Source organism: Cyrtonyx montezumae, unplaced genomic scaffold, assembly GCF_038088225.1.
Source record: "Cyrtonyx montezumae isolate F1298 unplaced genomic scaffold, pur_monq_1.0 scaffold_13, whole genome shotgun sequence".
In the NCBI taxonomy this organism is placed as follows: Eukaryota; Metazoa; Chordata; class Aves; order Galliformes; family Odontophoridae; genus Cyrtonyx; species Cyrtonyx montezumae.
The window spans coordinates 15,470,453-15,489,243 of NW_027071859.1; the positions used below are offsets into that span (position 1 = coordinate 15,470,453).

Below are 18,791 nucleotides of genomic sequence, written 5' to 3' on the forward strand. Positions count from 1 at the left end.
TCCAGCTCCTGTTGGCATAAGAGCCCTATGAAAGAGTGGCTGCAGTGGAAACTGCATCTGCATGTGCCCAGGCCAAGTGCTGCCAAGACAGTCAATGCAAGCGCCTACCAAGCTCTCCTTTGTCAGTCACAGGGATCCCATGAGACAGCACCAACCAGTCTAGGAATTTGGCTCAATGTAGAGGTAGACAAGCCTGAAAAACAAAAATAAGGGTCAGACTTTATTTTGATTGACTGTATAAAACCGGAACTCATCGCTCTGTTCTGTCAATGAGCTTTGAAAACTGTGTGGTGGCACAAGTGGTCCTAGTGGACACAAAAATTCACCTCTCAACTCTTTTTGGCCGACTGAGCATGTGGGATGGGACAAGTCTTCCTAAAGCGACATGACAGAGATTTTTTAATGCAATATATTTTTAAGCCTGAAGTGGAAAAATATATTTTATAATGTCTCACACAAATGCAGACCTCATGGTCAGAGCTTCGCAAAAATATACTCTGAAAGATCACAGACTGCATACAGCAATAGATTCAGGGACTTCTTTAGTACAAAAACTACAGTGAATTAAGGCAGCTTTCCACACATTTAACAAAGCTAGAAACTATACCAGGACAACATACACACAAAGTCACATGCAAAGCCCACCACTTCAAGCAAAGCTAGTCTGTAGGCAGAGCATTTTAATAAATATGATGAGAGGCCAGGGAAGAGGAGGAATTCAGAATACAGCAGTTGGCAGGAGTGCTGCCTTCATTCCAAGCCATTTCCCATTTTCTGATTTATCCAAGTGTTACTTCTGAGAAAGAAACCATTGCCTCAGCTCTTTTTCAGTGAATACTCAGAAAACTTATATCCGCAAATGGAGTAAGTAGATTTTAAACATGAAAGCCATCTTTTATTACCTTGTTTATTTATTCATTTTTTAAAGTAGTTTTGGAAATTGTTTATAGCCACACACACAGAAGATTCTGGTCTTTCTTCATTTCATAATCCTGAGTTTTAATCAAAGTGACATTTTAAAATAGCTGTAGATTTCAAGGCATAGTTTAACCTTCGGAAGTTTTGAAAATGAGCATTTAATTTCTGCAACATTCTCACTTCCACACTGATTTCCACTTAGATGTGATATGGAAAAAACTCTTTCATACTTTATTAAAAATAAAGAAAGAAAGAGCAAACATTGGTAGCTGAAAGGCTGACCTGACAGCTCAGGGAACCTTTATTTGCACAAGCTTTTATCCACAGGCATGCAGACACATGCACTATAACATTTTAGAGCTATCCAAGTGCTGTTCATCCAACTGTTGTCACCAAAACCCTTTTCCTCCTACTTGCTTCTTTGCCTCAAATTCTGCTTGAAAATTAGGAAATAGGACAAACTATCATTATTGCCCTCTTCTCACATTCTCTTGATGCTTTAGGGAAGAAATGACAACCAAAATCTATTTTCATTATGGTACATCTGCTAATAAAACAAAAAAGCAGCTTCCTTGAGCTGAAGGTCAGAGGGAGCATTGCATGCATTAGCCAATTGGCCTGAATTCTAGAGATCACCTATGACTCAGCTAGTCTGAAAGCAAGACTGACAGCACCTACATGGCTAACAATTACTACCCAATCACATGGCCTGCCTTGGTCTGGACACCTGAAGGGATCCACTGCTTTCTTCAGTGGTGGAGAAAGCAATTTACTGGTTTGAAGAACTACATCCAATCAACTTTGCACATGGAGCTACTTAGCTTCAGTCAGAGACTGTAATTGCATCTCTCTTTAAATGGGAACAGAGGTTGGGGGGTGGGGAGGGGAGAGGAGAAAAACAAAGGAAATCGCCTTCCTGCAGCTTCCTCCCTTTTCTGCCTTCCAAAGCCAGGAAAAACCTAAGGAAACAATTCCCTTTTTGTCAGTGTTTGCTCCTGTACTGTCTCTTCCAGCCCCCAAAATTCAGGGAGGAACCCACAGATGTGCCTCCTGTTGCAGGCCTTTTCTTCCTTAACCAAAATGCAAATTCCAGCCTTCCACTCCAGCATTTTATTGAAGATATTCAGCTACTAGGTTAAGCACTGCAGAGACCAAACTCTTATATCCCCTCCCACACAAGGCTTTCCCAAGAGGCTCACCCTACATTAGCAGCATCCTGACAGTCACCCAGCCTGCAGGCTGATCATTAGAGGCAAGGAGAACCTGCTCATCTAAATCACACAGAAAGAACAAGCATAATCCACATAAAACGCAGTTTTTTCCTCATCAGACAACCAAATTGGTTACTCAGGCTCAAACTGGTTACTCAAGATCTTCCACCTCTTAGGTTTCAACCATGAATTTTGTTAACTATTCTGAAAGGACTTAAGGAGTTACCATCTTCTCTGTATGCCACCTTGCCCCTGTAACTCATTTTTGTCACATTTAAATCACATGAAAATCAACAAATCCCCTTGTAATTTCAATAATCTTCTCAGTCTGTTTTCTCTTGATTATTTTTCCACAGTGTTTCAAGGGCCAGCGTTCTGCTTCTGACCTGCCCATGGTGTTGCTCTGCTGGCAATGGGGGACAATCCATCACACAGAGATGGACACAACACTGCAAACTATCTGACATGTTTTAGACATTTTTCTTTGGATGACAGTAGTAGCTCTGCCCTAAAGTTACCATAACAAGGACGCGATAAAATGCAAATACACGGGCAAGTAAATAAATAAAAGCCGCTCATAACTCATCCTTTCCACATTAAATCACTACCAGGAATTGTTTCAGCACTAATAACTCTTGCAGCTCTTTTTTGATACCTCCTGTAATTTTTCAGAAGACCTTTTAAAGATGGGAAAACTGGAATCAGATGCAGAATTTGCATATTAAACTGTCATTAATGCTTTGCAAGGAGAAGAATTGTTATTTTACAAATCCTAGACAAGGATAATTCAATCCTTGTTCCCCTCCACTCCTTCCAGTTAAGCACTGGAAAGCTAAATCAAGTTCTGTGTGCAGTACATTTGCAGAGCTTCTGCTTACCAGGATGCTGTTTCCCTCACTACGGATGTCCAGAAAATCCCCACATAGCTATATTTGGTTTCCCTCATTAAAAACAAGTCATTATTGTGACTCCATCGTTATCTATAAAATCTGAGAAAGACAGAGCCCTAATGAGAGTATTTGTTTTTTTTTTTTTAAATAAGAATTTAGATGGTGGTGTCTGGTCTACGCCCAGTCCTTCTGGAGCATTTTCATTCCCAGTTTATTTCCCACAGATGTCCACTTGTTAATATTTCTGCTGCTCCATTCACCCGGCATGTTTTTGCTGACACGTTGTAATGCCTCTCCTAACAAGTAAGTTCTATTGTACAAAGCCACAAGCTGACAGGCAGAATTAGGAAACCTGCATCAGGCTCAGCACAGGACCAGTGACAGATGAGGAAAGAAAGGCTATGGGATCTGCTCTGTATTTATGTGACAGCCCATGGTTCATCTGCTTTTGTGTCAGCCAGGAGTAGCCAGGAGGCACAAACGGCCGTGAAACTCATCTCCCTCAGCTCCATTCTGTCAGAGCTGATGATGCAGCTCATGGCCCAGCAGCCACAGGGTCCAAGGACGAACGCTTCAGGACAGGGAGGGAAAGAGGATGAAATTTGACAGTTTACGTGCACAATTTCAGCTTTGGATTCTCGCTTTCGCTTACTGCAGGGACAACGTGTGATTATGCAAAAATGTAAAACCTTCACTGGCATCCTTCAGCACTGTCAGGAGATGGCATTTGTGCAGTCCTACGCTGTCACCACAACAGAGAAAGGCAAGAATCACAGGGTGATGGTGAGATTCCCTCAGCAGCAATCGCTCCCTGGGGCAGCAGAGGAGCCAGAGACACAGTGCCTTGGTCAAAGGGAAATTCTGCTGTGCATGATGTTCACATGCCACGCCAACCCCAAGTCCTGTGATCCCTGGTCTAAAGAGGTTACATCTTGAAATTAAACAGAACATAAACATACTGTTTAGTGAAGGGAATAATGCAGACGGTTTTGGGTGAGGGTCTAGGCTGTTTGATGTCAGCTAACTCTGCTGTTCTTCAAGTAAAGAGGTGAAATTCCCTTGGACTTCTAGGGCCAGCTACCCACCTGCTGTAGTCCCTCCTTTGGGTTTTATCAGATGCATAACCCACATCATTCTCTCTTGGCAAATATAACTCTGACTACCACCACTGAACAGTTACTCACCTAGCTGATTAGTGACTAGAAGATGATTTCTTACCAGATCCCATGTGGGAAGCTTTAAGGAAGCTATGTGATTTCATGAAGACAGAAGGGCCCAGAATACAGTGAGAGAAGTTGTTTTAATAAAAGCCACTCACACCAATACTTCAGATACAGAGTGTTGAAAATCGGGAAATGTATTTCTAACAAGGCAGGCCAGACAGTTTAATTACCAGGTCTCCTTTGAAGCTGACAGCTATTACTGCTCATGTAACTTCAGGATGCACTTGCAAAAGAAGCTTCATCATTTCAAGTTTGTAACAAGAGGTGGTCTTTGCTTGGATTTAACTATCAGGTTTACTATAATAGTGCAACAGAAATGCACACACAATTAAGCCTTCGTGAGAAGATGACTCCCCCTGCACACCTGCTCATTAAGAAGTTGGAATGGAAAAAGTCTTCTCTGTATTTATTTTTCCCTCCAGTGAAGAACAAACATTCAAAAGCTACTGTTAGCATAATGAAATCAGCATTGCATATTTATTTTACTGCAGGAGGTTTTGTAATGACTGCATTTGAAGAGCATTTGGAGGGAAGCTGAAGAGATACGGTATGGATTCCTCTAAAAAGGCAGATGCAGGCATATCACACCACTTTGAACAGTTTCTGTACAATGCGGAAAAAATTACTTTTTCCACATGGCTTGCTAGTCTAGTTTCTTAAGGAGAAATATTAAAATATTGTGATTACGATTTGCATAGAAGTGCCAAGTGGAGTAATAAAAGGCTGAACTTTGGAAAATTTCTAACCATCCCTCAGACATGTATGAGAATGTAAAGCAGAAACAAAACTCCTTAAAGTCACTATTCACTTAAAGCACTTAAACAAAAATTAAGCTACTGTTTAAAGGGCAGCTTCAAGCTGACCTACAATCTGCACATATTTAACCTAACCTCATTTTGACAGTCAGTCACAGAAGGAGCAGAGAAGTCACTGCTTATCTCTGACACTCTGAAATGCACAAAGTGTTCTTCTGGAAAAGAGTAGCGTGTTGTTATAAAGGACATTTATTTTTAAGTGCCATGGATTTGTATTTTTGCAGTCCAGAAGCATTTACATTGCCTCTTGAAACTCAGGCACACAGGGACTGACTAGGTGAGTAGAAATACATTGGGTAATTCCTTTCAGACTACAAACTGTCCATAGTTTGTAGTGCAGCCTACAATCAGAGGGATGGAACTGGGGCTGTTTGGCTGCTACTGGCTGGCAATGTGCTCCACAGCAAAAAGAAGGGCTAAAAAGGAGGTAGGGAAAAGTTGGTAACACAGTTATCTCGAAATATACACTCAAAAAAGTCTTGGTATTTTGTGGCAGTATTCTCCCTACAGCTATAGGATGTACAGTTTCATTGCTCTTCCCCTGTATCTTGTTTTGTACCAGTACACTCACCAGAGGCACTGTATCAGCTGAGAGGATCATGGTCTTTTGATGGAAAAGTGAATTAGACAAGGAATTTAGCATTAATTTTCTGCTTCACGTTTACTATCTAGCCTCAAAACCCAACAGATAAAAAAGAAAAAAATAAATAATCACCAATCCCTTAACCCAAATACAAGCACAGGAGACCACAGGGAATGGGAGAGAACGTTAAAGGAGATGGCAGTGATCTGAACAAGAGCTGTCAGTAAGGAAAATGCAGCTCTGTAAGAGAGCACACAGCCCGTCTCTGTGCGTGCCATTGCTCATGTAGAACATGGTATGCAGCACTGTAATTCATAACACCGCAGCAATAAAGGCCCCATTCAGTCTGAATGCCTCTACTGCTAACACCAGATGATCCTCCAAGAAGCCTCCGAAATAACTCCAGTTCTCCCAGTCATACAGTACTGCTCACTTGGTTATATACACACAAGCTTTCACATCTTGGAGAAGATGAGCTTCCAATGTGTACCACCAGATGCCCAATACTCTTGTTCATTTTGTGACAGACTGCCCTGAAGCCACTCTTTGTGTTTATGTGATTTGCATAAGTGGGTACATACCCAGAATAGATTACATCTGCCAAAGCATACTGCCTTCAGATGAAAACCTCTTTATTTAACTGCATTTGCTTTATTCTTTTTTGAGATGCTCACATCTTGTTTTCTTTGACATTTCCATTACAATTAACCATTAGCATCCACGGGAAATGACAACATTAAAAACCAGCAAGCACCTTTTGGAAATCAATTATGCAAACCATCTCAAAAATAATAACAAAAAAATATCCTCTGTTTCAATGTAGTGATTGGGTGTTGAGTAGCAAGAAAAGGAAATTGAAGGGTCTTTACTATTATTATTACTATTCTTAAAAGTTACTCATGTTTTCAGAGAAATTTGAGAAATTAAAGTCTTCAAGCAAATCAGAAACATGTTCTGATCATCGCAGAGCTCCCAACACTGTAGGTCTATGTTAATTGTAAATAGCAGAAGTCACCTAATCAAAGGAAAAGCCAGTTTGTCACTCAGCATCTCTAACATGATAAAGCAACCATAGGAGACATAGCTATCATGAAACCCTCTTGAGCATTTGCACATGCTTATCAAAATATGATGTGCAATCAAGATGCAAGGCAGGAACATATGTCTTTTGAATTATTTCTTGCTGTCATGTTACAGCATTCATCATTTCAAGCACTCAAGTTCCTTCTGTCCTCACAAAAACAGAAATGAAACAGTCAGGACCATGATGATGAATGTTTGAGAACTCTCCAAAGAACTTCTGATACACTCCCACTCAGGTACTGGAACGTTTGGGCAGCAGAAACTTTGTCACCTCAGAGTGGCTAACATAAAACACTTAGACTCGTGTACGACATCTATAAAGAGGATTTCCCACACATCCTGTGGAAAAGCTACTTGCCAACACCAAAAAACAAAGCTCATGCAACCACTCAACAACCTTTGAGTGCAATAACACCTCCTGTCATCCCAATCACCACCCCCAAATATCTGCTTAGAGGCAAATTGCTTGTTTTAATTTTATGCGGTTATCAGCATATCCTGAGCTGTTCTCTTTTCCATCAAAGAAATGCTGACCCAATAGTGCCATTCCATACACACTATTTTTTCCCCTTCCCTCTCAACAAGGAGGTGAGCAGACTGTTACATGAACAAGTGGGGTATTTTGAATTGCCAGAACCTCTATATATTCTTCAGATAAATGGTGGGGGGGGGGGGGGGGGGGGGGGGGAAAGAAGTTACTTTAATGCTCTTTAGAAGCCCATACCCCAAGACTTTTCAGCACAATTGACAGACATTTTAAAAGTAAAAAAAAATATTTGTCTTAAATCTTTGAACTAGAAAAGCTCTAGACCTTATTGCAACCTGGCAGATTTCTGCCAAGTCTTTCATCACAGCCTGCTTGCCCAAAATTACTTTGGTTAAAAAAAAAAAGTTCAAGAAAACAAGAATTTTCTCTCTTTTATATCATACTCCAGGTTCTCCAAATTCCCATGAACTTTAACAAAACAGGACAAGATAATTCCTGTACCACACGTATTAATGGAGTCTCACAGAAAAGTTCCTGTCATAGATAGAAGACAAATGGATTTTCATGTTAGTTGAGGTGACTTTGGTAGGACATCCAGATATAACAATCCACTTTTTCTTTTATTCTGACCCTTTCCAAGTTAAAATTTTAGTCAACATTCTGCCTATGACAGCACGAAAGCTGTTATTCAAAAAGAAAAAAAAGAAACAAGGAAGCAAAAAAAGCACAGTCTTCACCCTTCTTTCACACCTCAAGATAAGAATGAGTTGGTATGACAGTGTAAAATACCCAGTTATTTCAATGAAAAGAACAGGACACTGTCAAAGGGTGATAACTGAAGCTATATGAGGAAAGATCCCAAGGTGAGAGGAGAAGCAGAAATCCTGTGCAACCCTGCTGCCCTTCCAGTGATCCCTCCTGAAGACCTTTCACACAACAGAAAACAAATCCATGATCTTTCTAACAAGAAGCAGCCAGCCTCCAGGAAACACTTCTACTTTTAACTACAATAAAGTTTCAAAGCAATAGCCTAAATTGAAAGGCATGGAACACAGCCATAAACACAAGATTTGATTCAAATCTGTGAACTTCAGCTGTTTAAGGAGCTAATGGAAATGTGAAATGACTGTTGAAAATACTTAGCGCTAACTGACAGTTTGCTAAAAAGACTATCACACTCTTTGGATTTATATGTCACCTAAGGATTTGTCATAACTTGGTTTTAAGCTATATATCCAATGTGAACTGAAGCTAGAACTAAACTGCTGCTCCCTCTGAAGTCAGGGCTTTTCTTCAAACAGTGTCAATTTGAAAGTGGGTTATCATCCTACTAATGTGCCTCTTTGCAGATGCAAAAGGGAGAGGAAAACAAGCAAGAATTACATACTTTACCCTAAAGAACAGTCACTGGTGAAGTATTATGGATTGGATTTTCAGACATAAATCCACACAAAGTCAGAGACTGCCGGTCCAGGAGGATATCACATCACAGGAGAAAGGAGATAAGTATGAGACACAACACATCCTCTGAATACCACCAAGTCAGATGCCCAGAGACGGCAGCCATTTGACGCCAGCCAAGTTCTGATGTCTTTCGCAGCAGGAGAGACTGCAGCAGAGCAAAGGATGGAATCAGATGGCACAGACAGGCTCCCTCAGAGTTGCACAGCTCCAAAGCACAGGGCAGGACCAGTGAGCCACACTGGAGCCAACAACAGCATGGACAGCTGCCAGGATCGGCAGCACTGCTTGGAGCAAGACTCAGCACAAACATGCTCAGCAGAACAGTTCTCAAGACCAGAGACCGTCACTTCACTCAGAAGTGAAAGAAAAACAAGCTATCTCAGAGCCTACAGATAAACTGGCACCCTGCAGGTGTGCACGAGCAGAGGAAGTGCCGTCACCTTCTGTGCCTTTGACTGTTTACCATCAGAGCTGCAGACGAGACGGCTCATGAAGTGGCTGGCCTCAACACATATCATAACCACAAGGGTCACCGCCATGTGGTTCTTAAGGGCCTACCTTCATGGGTTTCACCTCTCAGTAACCAACCCATAGAGCTGCCTGCTCTGCTCAGCCTGCAGCTTACCTGGGGCATGAAGGCCCTGAGCCCAGCAGCGTCCTCAGGAGCCCCACGAGCTGCTGACCTGGCACATGGTTAAGCTGCTCAGCATCACCCCAATCCATCGGGATCCATTAGGACAGCCCTGCTACCCTCTGGCCTACACAGCCAGCAAGTCAGGCCCTGAGGGTCAGCTGAGGCCAGGTCCGGGGATGCTGTGAGTACAAACAACATGCTTGACCTGGCCCACTGCTCCCAGATGCAGGGAATAAACCCAGTGCATTTTCCCACTACAGCTTTGCTAGAAAGCTACACACACAATGACTGACGCAAACATAACCTACTAATTCATTATCGCCTGCATAATCTCTCAAGATCTAAGGTGTCAACAACTATCAGAAGTACAAAGAGCATAAGAAATGCTAAAACAAAAAAACATTTAATAAGAGAGGGTTGTATATGCACGTGTGCATATACTTTATTCCCTCTCTCCAAAAATTTAATACAGATTGCCTTTTCACGAATCAAACATATCAGTGCGTACTTCTGGTCAGCTCTTTTCCCCACAAAGGCCAGAAAGTCAGCAAAGGGAAAAATAACAGAGTTAATGAAAGAAAGTGGATGTAGGTATTTTCTCCCCAAACACATGACAGGAAATATTTTATACATGAGGGAAAATGATGACGATGCAACATTAACCAAACTACCGCAAAGAAGAAAACAAAAGACAAGAAGGTGTGTTTAATAGATACCAGTGAGCAAAAGGGACCAGCAGAAGCAGACTGTTTACATAAAACCAGAGAAGAACAGAGAAATAAAATGGAACTGTTTCAGTTTGTGTTCTGTCATTCAACATGCTCCATTCAGGGATAGATCCCTATACACAAAAACTACCAGAATCCTAAAGCTTCTGGGTCCCTGAAGAATTGCTGTTGCAAGACAGAGATAGCAAATGGAGGAAGTAAGTTGAAATATTAATTTTCTCTTGTTAAAATGGTTATGTTTTACTTTCATAATGTTAAGTATTTTATAGTAATATAACAGAAGTTTTGGGGTTTCATTTTTTTTCCTCCTCTCCTCATGCACTTCCAACTATATTATAAAGTAGTGGTTAAAGAATTAAACATTTGCTCTTTCTCCATATTCCAAATACTCATAAAGGAAGTCATAGTTTAATTCAAGATAAGGTCAAAAAAATAGCACCACAACGTAAGCGGTTTCGTAAGCAACTGAGCCAGCAAAATCCAGTTTCCTAGGAATGCGTGTGTCAAAGTGGTAGGAAGAGTTCAGTCTGCAGCCACTCCTTCAAGGATCTCTCCATCTGCTCAGGCTGCCTGCTGTCAGCCCACTGCTGGGCTTATTGGAGATAAGCTTCTACCACTCTTGTAAATGCAACTGGAATTAGTCAAGAGGTTTAAAAGTTATTAAGAGCTAGACTGAAAGACAGACATTCACAGAGGGAGTTGCACATAATCTCTATTTTCTTAGAAAGTCATGCTAATATACACACTGACTGCAAATAGCTCAGCCTTGAATTTTCACTTGCTGTTACAAGATCACACTAGAGATGTAAGCCTGGCCACCCAGATCGCAGGGCACTGCTGTAATTCCATCTGGATTCATGATTTTCCTCAACAGAGGCATAGAGAAATGAAGGAGAACTCCTTCATTAAGTAGCAATAGAAGAACACAACAAATTTAAATAGCCTTCATTTTCCTTTCACGAAATACGAACACTGAGGCAGTTGTATTTTTATGGGCCTTCAACAATCAATACAGATATGAACAAACTTCAAAACAGCATAACCCAGCTCACAGAGCACTGCATTTGTTTCATTACTTCCTAGAAGCTATATACACAAACAAGCTCAAAGGTAGGTTGGCTTACTTATGTTTCAGTTTTCTGCCTTCTAAATGCAGCAGAGTGGTTATAAAGGTCTCAATGGTTTACCGGGCAGGTTCGGCCCGGTTCTGCGACAATGGGTGTGGGGGACCCGCAGACCCACACCCCAGGAAAGGGGAAGGGGGAAAGGGAAAAGGGAGATGGGTCTAGGAACAAAACAGCGGCAACGATCTGAGGGGGAAAGCTAATTTACTAAATAAGATATCAGAAAGCAAAATAACACAATACAATATAATTGGAATTGAAGCTAATAAATCAAATAAAATGAGCGAGAGAGTGTCTGATAAACCGAAGGCCTTACGCTAACGCTGAAGGCGAGACAGCAGCGAGCACCCACTGCTGAGTCGATCCCAAAGGAAAGAGATCAGCCCGTGACAGCAGACAGTTTTTATCTTTCCCCCTGAGCGTAAACACGTAAGAATGCAAAGCATCGCAAAGTCCTCTGGGGAATGGAGTTCTTCTTCTCTTCTGAGACAGGCATACCTGGAACTATTGATGATCCATGGAGCTGGAGCATTAACTCTTTAACTCTAAATGCACTACATGATGTTATGATGTGGAATACCAGTACCAAAAATCATAAAACCATGACAAAAGGAGACTTAACATTTCACACACCCCAACAGCCTGCAGTTGGCAGAGACTGATCCCAGTCAGCAGAACCAATCCTTGGTGATCAGCACATCCAAATGAGGAGAGAATGCACCTCAAGGGCAAGGCACTGAGAAAGAGACCAGAAGCCAGGGTAAAGAGTGCTCCAGGAGAGCTACTGTGACTGAGACACACATTCAGCTCCATCAGCATTTCTGCCAGATTAGCACCTTTACAGATACTGCTCAGAGAAATTAAAGGGTAAAAATACTTTATACTTACTATAAAGTAATATGTTACAACCATATGCATACCTATAGAAAAAGAGATCAGTATCTGCAAGATTAAGAAACCTACATATGTTTCTGTGTTAATCTTCACCAGCAATGAGACACGAAGCAGACTATCTGGTAAGGAGCAACAGCAGAAATAGGAAGAAAAAGAAGAAGCTGATCATGAAACAGATTGCAGAAGGCCAATAAGGGACATTTCCTTTAATTTAATTCCTCAGTTTTCTCTTTATACTCCACACTAACTAAACTCAGGAGTCTTCCACAAAGGCTTACATATCCAACAGTTGTCAGGTACCCTTTAATTCTATTTACAGGGCTGGAGGTAGGATGAAGGCAGGTTGAGCAGAAAACATGATGGATTTCACAAGTTGAATGAGCACACTATGGAGTTCTATGATAATGGGGAATAACCACAGCACTCTGGATACTGGAGTGGTAGAATTTCCAAATTAAATACAAACACTCCAAAGACTTGGAAGCTAGCTGCTCAGAAAAAAAGCTTCGATCAATGCAAGCAAAATTGAGCACTTGTATACAGCAAAAGAATTTATGCCCAAGCACACAAAGCCAGAATCTTGTTTTTCAGATGGCCTTCAAGGCCCACCTTCACTCCTAAGTATTTAAGAAAATCCTTTGGACATTACGTGGCAGGAAAAACATTCATAGAATCATTTGACTTAGAAGGGACCTTTAAGGGTCATCTAGAGCAACTCCCCTGCAATGAACAGGGCACCTACAGCTTGATCAGGGTGCTCAGAGCCCCATCCAGCCTGACTTTTAGTGTCTCCAGGAACGGAGCATCCATCATATCAAAGGCTGCTTTAGGTAAGCATTAGTCCACCTTTCCCATCCTAAGTTGTTTGTATGTATTAACAGGATGCAGTTTCATCAAACTGGCACAGCGGTACCTGGATAACACAGTCAAGTCTTTCCATGTAACAAGCTACTGCTTACTTCCTATTCTTTGGATGAAAAGATGGAAGTGATCCGATAGAAAGAAAATGCCATTGTCTTGCCAAAACTAGAACCATCTAATGAAAGCTTTATTTCTCACAGTAAGCAACAAGTACATCATTTTACTTTCTCTGTTCCTCTTCCCACCACCCCTCTCCCCCAGTAATTTGTGGAAGGTCACTTACACGTCATCACTGTAAATATCACCATCAGCATGCAGTCAAGGTATTTGAAAATCAGCTTTGTACAAGCACTCTCAGCTCCAGTACTCAGTGATGTCACAAGCAGGAAGGCTGTTAGAATTTCCAATTTGATTTGAAGCATACAGATTATGAAATAGAAAGTTATTCTCACTGCTTTGTGGTATGCAGCCACAGAAGCAAGAGTGTTTCCAACAGCTCCCCTCAGCCATTAGAACTGGAAAAGAAATAAAAATTATCATTATGATCTTTTTGCCTGATCTCCTTCAAAAGGTCAGTGAAGTACAAACGTTATGAGTTCCTTTCTGCAGAAGAAAATAACTGCCTTAGAAAAAGAACTGCTGACCACAGCCTAAGCTGGGCATAGCAGAATTACCAAACTCAGCTGAGCTGGTATGTTGGTGTGTAACTGCTTTCCCTTTCTTTTTTCTTTTTTGTGACTTGAGATAAGAAAAGGCATCTAGTTAAAAGCAAATCTCCCAGACAAGCCACAGCCTATTGACACAGCTGCCTACCAATACCACTCAACAGGAAACAAGAAGAAATGCAATACGTTCTGATTTCCCTGTACACCCATTCTCTAGGAGGGAGAGGGGCAACACATACAGACCAAACTGCAGGATGATCCAAGCTGTTGTTCTTCCCTGCATCAGCACTGTGAGGGCAAACAACAGCTCTTTGCCAGCCTACGAGAGCAATCTTGTAAATACAGCAGATACACTAAGGCCATTCATACCCCCCCGTATGGCACCACAGCCAAAACTCATGGTTAGGATAGCAGCCTTGTCCTTTGGCTTAACTGAAAGGAAAGTTGTCACAAGTTATTTGAGGGGAAAAAAAGTAAAAAATACACATAAAATGTGACAGAGATGTGGGATGTAGCACTGGAAAAAGCACTATAAACATGAACAGTTCATTACAATATCTTTTTTTTTTTTTTCTGTGAATAAAATACCAAACTACACAGAATCCAGATTGCCAGTGAAGATAACTCACTACATTTGAAGATAATTCAGTACTGTTTGAAGATAACTCATAATACCAAGCTTCAAGGGCAAACCTCTACAATAACAGCTTGTAGATGATAAACACATGATTTGGTCTAGCAGTTCCTAGAACAGGAACAAAGAACATTTGGAAAGGACAAAAATTAACCCTTGCTTTTACTCAAAGAATGTCTCAGTCAAAGGAGTTGCATCACATTGAAACACTGCACTCTTATTTCAAGCACAGATGGCTTCTCCCTATCACAAGCAATATTCCAATTGCACAAGAGGATGATGAATCTTGATGTCCAGGGAAAGGAGGGGGAATAAAAAAATCATACTAATGAAAGAAGAAAACAAACAAACAAACAAAAAAGCCAACACACTATGTTTTTCAAGTAACTGCTAAGCAAAAGTAAAGATTATTTTTTCCCTTCTCAATTCTTCTTATTTCATCTTATTTTGGGAATGTAACAAACTTCCAGTTGGGTCATTTTGCTTTACCACAAGACAGTTATCTGAACTCTCCTGCAGTTATACAACTTCTCTTCCCTCGCCACAAAAGTCCCTTGAGGTATGAGCACTTTGTTTAAGGCATCAATCTGCCCCACACAACCTCCTTCCTCCACCACACGCGCACACACACACACACACACACACACAAGATCTCAGGTCCACAAGCAAAACACACAGTGGCAATGATCAGGGCCAGCAACCACAAGCTGTAATGCCAAACAACTGGAACTGATGTCACTTGCAGTAGCACTCTGCCCAAGAACATCCCCGCTTCAGACGCGGCCCCTTCTAGGTCAGCAATGGTAAGCTGAAATGAAGCAATTGCATTTCACAACATAAACAGTTGTTTGGCCCCACTGCGAACGACATAAACATATGGATCTATTTATAAACCATTTTTCCTACTTATTGCAGAACACAGCATGACTTGTTCCAGGATAGAAATTAACAGTATTTCCAAGAACAGAGGGAAATTCGGGCAGCTTACACTTACTCCCGCAGCCTGTCCCACCGGCACTCCTTGTTTAGGAGCCATAGAAACAAAGTGACACAGAGCTGCTACTTCAACAAGGTTTCAAGGGGAAAGCAACCTTGTTATCACCCACGCGGCTTCTTCCGACGCTTCAAAAAAGGAAGAAACAAATAAAAACCCAACGGCAGCAGTGAACGAGGAAAAAAAGGAAAAGAAAACCACGAGTGAAAACATCTCCAACCCCTCCAAATAACCATGCACACCGCGCGTCGCTGAGAACGGCGCGCAGGATGGAGGGCGAGCTTCTCGGTGTAAACGGCTCCGGCCCCAACAGCGCAGCGCTCCCCGGAGCCGGAGAGGCCGAAGCCGGTGGCTGTCGACCCTGCTCCGGAGGACCCGCGGGGCTCTTACGTACAGGGCTCCGGGCACCGCGATGCCACCCCTTCACCCCCTCCCCGCAGCACCCTTCTCCGCCGCCGCCTTACCGCGCCGCTCCGGAGAGGCTGCGAAGGTGCGCGGCGCTACCCGCGGCCGAGCGTGGCCGCCCTGCGCATGGTGTCCCCACCCCGGCGGCAGCCACCGAGCCAAGTGCGCGCGGCCGGCGCCGCTCACGGGCTTTTCCCCGGGGCCGGCGGCGGTGGCGGAGGGTGGGGTGAGGGCTCGCGGGGGCGGGCGCACCCGCGGCTACGCGAGCGCCAGGCGTTGCGGCGCCCCCTTGTGGCCGCGTGCAGCGCGGGGATGCCGGGCTTTCCCGCTTGGCAGCCGCGTCGTGCCGCCCTCCTCCCTTTTGTCCTGGCTCGGCCCGGCGGCTAAACAGGTCGTTCGGCGGCAGGACAGAAACAACGGGGAAGCCCCGTGGTCCCTACAGCTGCTTTCCTGTTGTTGGTTTATGTACGGAGCAACAGGGAAGCGTGAAAAACAGCCAGCGAGCTGCAGAGGTGAGCAGGAGAGCCCCCACCATTGTGCTCCATCAGTGCTGCCACTGGCACGGCGCAGGCAGAGCCTGGTGCCATCCCCAGGCTTCATCCGCAGTGACAGCTCTCGTGAAGGCAATCGTTATTCAGCTATTGTGTGCCTGGGTTATACAAAAATAAAAGAAGAAACGAACAGCAAACTTTAGAAAGTAGAAAATTTTATTGCACTACATAACATAGAATATTCCATACAAATTGTGGTACAGTTTCATTCAAAAATTCATCTCTGAATTTAAATGCATTGAGCTTCTTTCACACTGAAAAAGAGGGCATCATAAAATGCACCTTCCATGACAGTGTTTCCCATTACTCAAGGTATGATCCTGCTGATTTAAGCAAAATCAATTCTCCCAAACTTTCATCTCATCAAATTTTAAAATAGGAAGAGCTGCACAGTGCTGGTAAACTGCAGCGTAAGGTGCTGCCTGGCCCAGCACTGCTATGAGACTACACCTGGAAATACAATTAGGCCTGTCTGTGTTTGCAGGACACAGATGTACACCCTGACTCTCAGGGTCACGATGTGCACGTAACCCTGCAGCCTGGAAGCAGCCCCATTGAACCCAGTATTACTCCTCTGGTCCCATGCTGAAAGTTAGCCATAAACGTAGAATGAAAGTCACAAATATACCTGTGATCCAATGTGAAAAATAATAATCTGGGTTAATCAAGCTGCAGCCAACATTATTATTATTATTATCTCATACTGAAAATGACTTTTCTGAATAAAATCCCAATAGCTATTTGTTAAGTTTCAAGCTTGCCTGTCTAACTCCGTTAGGCAAATTCTTCATTTACAATGTACACATCAATGTGGCATTTTCTCTGGAGAAGAGTCACATATTACAGAATCCTTTTCCCAGTTACGTATGGCAGCGAGAGGCAGGGTAGAATCCTGAACATTTTAAGAAACAACTTAGAGCCTTGTGATTAAAACCGTCCTCCATGCCTCAGTGTTCAAACTATTCACTGTGTTTTCACATTCTCAGTTCCTTTTGTTTATCTTGCAGCTTCCTCCTGCAGCACAGCGATCTCTTGCAGCACAACAATGGCCATTTACAGAGCAGAACACTCGGGGAAACATGGCAGGATTTCTGGCTCTGAATGGGGTTTTGTGCACCACACATCTGCGTGCAGCGATACAGCTGGCGTTTTCTGCAGCAGCAGCAAGCGGGTGGATTTAGAGGTACAGTGATGCACTAAATCTTTCCTCAGGCTGGGGCTGAGCCAGCAGCAAAGGAAAATGCTCCTTTTCTATCACGCAGCATCGGTGCTGAGGAGGAAGCCAGACTTCACGCCTGAGTAATGGGAGCACAGAGGAAATCGAGCACTGCAGTCACACGGATTTGCGCTGCCCGTAGTTGGCACTCAGGCAAAACTCCAGTGGAGGTCAGAGGAACAGCTGCCAAAAGACTGTGGGGTTAATGCGTGTGGGCCATATTTAAAATGTCACTGAGTATTAATACGAGGAAAAAAATACAGAAATGTGTGGGAAGCGAGGGCAAGATGCAAAAAGACAAAAGAGTGCCATTGAGACAGTGGATTTGCAATTAGGGCAGTAAAATCAGAAACGGAAGGAATTGTAAACTGAAACAGTTTTCAGAGGTGTGCCTTTTTGTTACTCAGAAGTAGCAGCTCCTGTTTAAGAGCTTTCCCCTTTCCCCTTCCAGTGCACCTTGAAGGTGCACTGAGGCAATGCAAAACATTTCAGTTTAAAAATTCTTTAAAAATACGGGCACAATCAGAAAGGGGAAAGAAGGTGTACTCTACGTAGTACATTTAATACATGCTGGTTCCCAGTGTCTGAAAGTGTTTAGACAGGTGAGGTAGCCAGGGCAGTGAGTGCAATGGGCACTGGGAACAAACAGCACCTGCTCACTGCTGTTTGTGCAAGGGTTATCCCCAGGCTCACCCCAAAGAACTCTGGGGTGGATGGAACCATTGAATTTGAGAAACTGTAATTAGAAGACTATAAAATAGTCAGAAAAACAAGAAAGCAGGCAGCATATTTATCACAGGGTATTTTTGTTTGTCTATTTTCTATTTTACATTGTTGCTGCCAGCTCTTCAAATCAGAGACAGCCATCACAAAACCTCATCAGTTTCACTCAGTATCTGCCAGTTAGCAACTAGCAGATAACAACCAGCAAGCTTTAAAAGAAGGGTACATGATATAGAAGCCTTGTTTGCCTTAACAAAACAACAAACATGAGAAGAAGCACTTCCTGTATTCAAGAGAAGACATGTGTGAAGAGCCTTATGTATGATTCACTCATTGCAGAAAGGATCTTCAAAAAATCTGTGTGCAGAAGGCTATTAAGAATAATAAATCAATTTTTGCAGATAAAATGAGAATGGACAAAGTTATAAATAACATACAAACATGGTTTCCACTGTTAAATACTTGTCAGAACTGAGGTCATTATCAACGTGAACCAAGAAGTAGTTTGCCATTGGGTAAAATTCATTTTCATGTTTTAGGAGAAACACAATATTCTCTCATTATTAAAAGCAGTGTTGCCATAGAAAATAACATCTCCCAACATTTTTGCAAATGCCATGTGTGTATATGGAAGAGAGGGAGTAAAACAACATATGCTCTTAACAGTTCAGTCTTTAAAAATGAAAAA

At 42.5% G+C, this 18,791-nt stretch overlaps 1 protein-coding gene across 1 annotated transcript in view; it reads right to left on the reverse strand.

Moving 5' to 3' along the window:
- The window catches only part of RNF144A (ring finger protein 144A), a 61,973-nt gene extending 46,172 nt beyond the window's left edge, over nt 1-15,801 (reverse strand). The window contains exons 1-2 of the mRNA XM_065730743.1: nt 15,673-15,801; nt 102-193 (exon numbers count right to left, since the gene is read on the reverse strand). The gene's annotated coding sequence lies outside the window, so the exon portion shown is untranslated. The remainder of the gene's footprint in view (nt 1-101; nt 194-15,672) is intronic.
- Between the last annotated feature and the right edge of the window lie 2,990 nt (nt 15,802-18,791).